The 6,063-nt window shown below is 46.3% G+C and overlaps 1 protein-coding gene across 1 annotated transcript in view; it reads right to left on the bottom strand.

Annotated features, from left to right (window-relative positions):
- The window catches only part of ATP2B3 (ATPase plasma membrane Ca2+ transporting 3), a 201,986-nt gene extending 196,581 nt beyond the window's left edge, over positions 1-5,405 (bottom strand). Inside the window, exon 1 of the mRNA XM_040442396.1 lies at positions 5,250-5,405. The gene's annotated coding sequence lies outside the window, so the exon portion shown is untranslated. The remainder of the gene's footprint in view (positions 1-5,249) is intronic.
- Positions 5,406-6,063: the final 658 nt, after the last annotated feature.

Below are 6,063 nucleotides of genomic sequence, written 5' to 3'. Positions count from 1 at the left end.
AACGGAATGCATACGGAACACATTCCGTTTTTTTGCAGACCCAATGAAATGAATGGTTCCGTATACGGACCGTATACGGACCGCAAAAAACGGACCGCAAAACGGAAGAAAAAAACGGTAGTGTGAAAGAGGCCTTACTCTTATGTAGTCCGGTATGTTATTGGTGCGGCGTCGTGCGGCGTCTAGGAGGCCCGAGTAATCTGCCGCGTCTGCTCTGTCCTTCTCTACAGCCTGCGCTTTATGTTGGGTTATAGCTTTTATCTTCTGCTTTTCGTCGATATTTTATGTATTTATTTACAGGATGCATCTGATTTGTTTATTAAATTCTTCCTTTCTGTCTTTGATTTTGTTGGAATAGATTTCTTCCCATTTCAGACAAACTTCAAACTCTATTTGAGCAATGACACGGAGAAAACCGCACGAGGTGCGCGCTGGATCCGGCAGGGCTGCATTCTGGAGCGCGCCCTTCTGTTCAGTTACGTTTTGATCCCATTGACAAAGAATGGGAACGAAATGGAAACGTATTTTACCGATATTGAGACCCTATGACGGATCTCAAGACCGGAAAGTATTAACGATAGTGTGAAAGTAGCCTTAGATACGTCGTGGTACTGCACACGTGGGCTCAAGAGAAATGGTAAGGTTTATAAACCCTGTACAGCAGCACCCGGTATCCATATACACCCTGCAGCCTTCTGTATGTCACTGTGTGGTGCGATAGATATGAGATAGATAGATAGATAGATATTAGACAGACAGATAGATAGATAGATAGATAATAGATAGATAATAGATAGATAGATAGATAGATAGATAATAGATAGATAGATAGATAGATAGATAGATAGATAGATAGATAATAAATAGATAGATAGATAGATAGATAGCAAAGTTAATAACTTTAGATAGCAATAGTCACTGCTTGAGGAAGGTTCCAGTGTGAGGAACGAAACGTTGCGTTGGTGAATTAAAGTCACATTCATTTTACTTTGTTTGGAGTGCTGTGGAATATTTTTGTTTTCTACCATTTTTAGATAGATAGATAAATAGATAATAGATAGATAGTAGATAGATAATAGATAGATAGATAGATAGAATAGATAATAGATAGATAGTAGATAGATAATAGATAGATAGACAGATCCTGAGCCGGTACAGACTGAGCGCCCACAGCCTGCTTATTGAATCCGGGCGTCACCGACAGAGGTACATGCCCAAGGAGAGCAGACTGTGCCACCAGGAGGCCGTGGAGGATGAGGCTAATTTCCTGCTGCGGTGCCCCAAATACTCAGCAGTGAGGGAGACTCACTTCAGGAGACTGTCTGATCTCTGCCCAGACTTCACCTCCATGGAGGAGGAAAAGAGACTCTCCATACTGCTGGGGGAAGAGGAGAACACAGCGGCCACAGCAGCACAATATATTACTGCCTGCCATAGACTGAGAGGAGCCTGATATACCATGGACTCCTGATACCCCCACCTTGTATATGTCCCCATCCCCCAACCCTACCCAATTATTTCCCACTTGCTTTGGCAATGCTAAAATGTATTTAGTCCTGCCAATAAAGCTGATTTGATATGAGATAGATAGATAGATAGATAGATAGATGATAGATAGATAGATAGATAGATAGATAGATAATAGATAGATAATAGATAGATAAATAGGAGATATATAGATAGATAGATAATGATAGATAGAGATGATAGATAATGATAGATAGGCCAGCTACAGACAAGGACACAGCTATGTGATCTATTATTATTATTGGATGTAATACAGGTGATGGTCCAGATGCTGAGTGATAGAAGGTAATATATATATATACACAGCACAGAGCAGATGCCCCCCCCCCCCCCCTGTGCCCTCATTAATGCCCCCCAACCTCCCAGTGGATGCGCTCTGGTAACTTCATATCCACCTGAAATTAAAGGGCTCCTAATAAATGAAAGTGATTGCGTTTCCGTGGCCTCAGACACAAGCTCCTCCGGCCACGCTGGGTTCTGTAGGATGCCACCTTTTATCATATAACAAAAAGCATTTCGCCCTAAATACCAGTGAATTCCAGCCGTGAGTGCACTCTTCTGCCAATAATCCCAGTTATATCTGTGTCTGGGAAAGCTGGGTACCTGGGGGCTGCTGCCTTTAGAATTCAGTCATCCATGAGTCTGGCTGGTTGACATCCACTAGGCCCCTATAATGTTGGCTGCATTAGGTGTCACCCAGCTTTCCCAGGAACTGATACAACAGCCATAAATCATATCACCATTCAGTCCTTAGACTTATATCTGTTCCTAGGAAAGCTGAGTGATTGCCAATAGGACCTCCGATGCGACACCACTTGTCTAGGACCCCTGAAGGATATTGGGAATTCATAGCAATTTATGAGTCTGGCAAAGCTGGGTGACTCCCCCCTACAATGGTGGCTATATTACCTGTCACCCAACTTTCCCAGGAACAGATACACCAAAAAAACTGCCTAAAGAGCAGCCATGTGTGGTTTAGTAACTACGTACATTCCCTATGTCATAACCATCCTGAAGCAAGCATTCCTACGTTTTCCATCCCTCTGCTATTCCTACTAGAAGTTTATGAATCAATCGGCCTCTGGGTGTTACCAGTTTGGTTTGACACCAACCAATCAGACTGGCAGGAACACTCATCACCCACATAGCAATGTATTCCTAAACTTCTAGTAGGAATAATAGAGGGATGACACAATGCACAGCTATAAGAATAGACGGTCCAGAATTGTTACATCGGGGGAGGGGACAGGTCCCTTTTAATAGAAATGTGAGCGACTTTTTATAAATGCCCCCCCCCCTTCCATGGTATTGATATTCATGCACAGTCTTGTTGCAGTGATAGGGATGGCACTGATAGAGCGTCAAATCTTCCCAGCTTTATTTATAATAGACAATGACATTAGGTACAATGCGACTCTATTACACCTACAGAAATCAGCATGCACGGATGCCCACACATCAGCGGGCACATGAGGAACCATAGAAGGACTGGCACCAGTCAGCTCATTTTTATAATTATCTAGTATCATTAGATATCTGCATCATCAAGTATCACCCACATACGAGGAGAGCGTCCGACACCACATAGAAGGGCACCGCCGGTATTAAAAAAAAAAAGGCGCATGAAGGTTGGGGGGCCATGGTACAGCAATTCTTATATTCCGTATGTGTGCCAGTCTCTTGTCCAGTGGGCATGACAAATCAATACCAGCATTTTCAGGGTTTTCCATTACTACTTAGGTTTTGACTCACTCTGGGCAAAGGTCCGGTTTGCTGAGTAAAGTGGCTTGTTGGTGCCTCTCCTGGCAGCCAGCACCCTGGCACATGCCCTCTTTGCCCCCCCCCCTTCCAAAGAGCTATGCCCCCGCTTTACTTTATACCTTTTGAGAATACAGCTATACTAGGGTGGATGAGAAAAAGAGGATGCCAACGGAAATGATAGGGCACAGCGTGACCCAATATAGGGTGCCAATGGGAATGATAAGGCATGGTATGTCCTAATGTATAAAAGTTGGCACAAAGATGCTGGTGGTATGAAAAAATAGGATGCCAATGAGAATGACAGGGCGCGGAATGCACAAATGCATGCAAATTGGCACACTGATGCTGGTGGTATAAAAAAACAGGATGCCAATGGGAATGATAGGAGATGACATGCCATAACATATATAGGTTGGCACAAGGACGCTGGTGGCATAAAAATAGGGTGCAGATGGGAATGATGGGGCACTACATGCCCCAATACATGCAAGTTGGCACACAGATGCTAGTGGTATAAATAGGGTGCCGATGGGGCACACCGTGCCCTAATATATGCAGGTTGGCACACAGGTGTTGGTGGTATAAAAAATAGGATGCCGATGGGGCACACCGTGCCCTAATATATGCAGCTTGGCACACAGATGCTAGTGGTATAAAAAAAATAGGATGGGATGCCGATGGGGCACACTGTGCCCTAATATATGAAGGTTGGCACACAGGTGGCGGTGGTATAAAGAGGAACCCCGGAATCTTTAGCACGCCATGTTCACCCTGCCACGTCACACCCCCTCACATGAGGAAGGCACAAGAAAAAAAAAAGGTGACAAAGTGGTGCATGAAGGAACACACAGATGGCGCAGATGCAACAACCCAGCAATGCAGAGAGTTCCCACCGTCGCCACCTGTGCCCCTTCATACTGTTTACTATGACTTGTTAATTCCTGGAGAAGGTCATTCTGGGGTTAATCTCCCTCCAGGAGACCTGACGACAACCCCCTTCAAGTCAGGGATTGACCCCGTCTGCCTCCTATGGCGGACGGGGTGTAGAGGAGATTTTAAAGTCATGGGCATCAGGTTGACGTCCTCAAGTCCCAGAAGAAGAGGAGAGAATAATCCCACCCTGACCATAAAAACCAGGCCTGGATCGGTGCAATAAGACATCTTACCCCCCCTCTTCCATTCCTCCCCTCCCACCATCTTCCTAATGAAGTGCTGCTGAGATACCCCCCTGTCACTCCGTGCCGTCCGTCCAATCAGGACCAGAGACTGGCTGCCTTCTGTGTTGGAGCAGGATCCCTCCCCCTACCCTGCAGTTGAATAAAAAGGGGAGAAAAAAAAAAGCAAAAAAAAACAACACATTGCAATGCAGCAATGGATCACCCGTGGTCCACCGAGCAGGTGCGAGGACCTCCATTCCCTGCGCCCAACACTTGTGTGTGTCTTCCATCCTCCTGCAGCCCATGTTCATCTGCAGTGAACCAGTAGTGTGGCATCATACTCATCATCCCTGCATTGGGATGGGTGTTGTGTGACCTCCTCTCCATCCTTAATTGAGGGGACTGCAGGTACCACACTCTGCATAGGCTGCATCCCACTCCAATGACCCATCCATCTTCACCGCAAGGTCTCCTCATCATCTTCAAGTTCTTCTCTCCATTGCAGATGAAGTCCTAGCGCTTCATCTTCTCCCTCCCCCCCCTAAAAAAGATCAGCCTAGACCGGTGAAGACCTTACCTCTCCTGGGGAACCCTGGTACCCCCCCTTCCCCTCATTGCTCTATTCCTTGCCCCAACCTCCTCTTGAGATGCACCAGTATGACCCTTCAGAAGCCTCCTGGTGCCTTCCTCCAGCAGCAGATACATTGTAACAAGTGATGCCTACAATGCTTCCCCCCCCTCTCTCTAAGGATCTGCAACAATGTATCCAAATAAAACATCATAAAAATAAATAGAATGTCTCACCAGGCCATGATAGGAGGAGGAAGGGAAGGCAGGAATCCAGGGCAGGCTTTTCTTCTTCTTGGTTCTGGTTGTATTTTTTGTTTTAGTTTTTTGTCTAAATCAAAGGAAGAAAATGAAAACGCTGGGAAATGATGTAAAATTGGTTCCAGCAGCTGATACTGGAGAACTACATGCCTCATGGATGGAGCCAGAACTCTGTGCTGTAGTCCATCTGCAGACTTCAGCATCCCAGGAGAGCAGAAAGGGAAGGGGATGGGAGGGGAGGTCCGAGGAGGTCTATTAAAATCCAAGCAGGAGGTCCGGGCCAGAGAGACACCGTTCCAACCAGCCGGGGTGGGCGCCGGGGGTTATCGCTGGAGAGGGCAGCGAGGAGGGAATCTCTTCCTTTCGTACGGCGAGGAAAAAGGAACGCTTTGTGTTTTGACCCCCCTCCCCCTATACGCTCTCATGGTATAATCCAAGCCCACTTCATTGGTGATGGCACTGTGTTATCACTGATTCTACCTGCAATCGCTGTTCTATGTTCTGCAAAGCTCAAGCTGATAGCCTCCACCCCCCCCCCCCCCCCCCCCCGGACTACTTCTCGCCCCCCTCATTTCCCTATAAAATAAGCAAAAAAAAAAATGTTTTAATTTAGAAGGGAACGGAGAACCAAAATTGAGGAATTGAAGGCATCAGCCTAGGGTTTCACCTACAGAGAGAAAGGCGGGGGGGGGGGGGGGGGAGGAGGCCTCCTTATCGTGAAAAATGAGACATCTTAGCGGAAGGTGACTTAGAAGGACAAATTAACCCTCTCATCCCCGGGAGAAATTTC

This window comes from Bufo bufo, chromosome 8 (assembly GCF_905171765.1).
Source record: "Bufo bufo chromosome 8, aBufBuf1.1, whole genome shotgun sequence".
NCBI lineage: Eukaryota > Metazoa > Chordata > Amphibia > Anura > Bufonidae > Bufo > Bufo bufo.
This window is presented reverse-complemented; position numbering and strand designations above follow the sequence as displayed.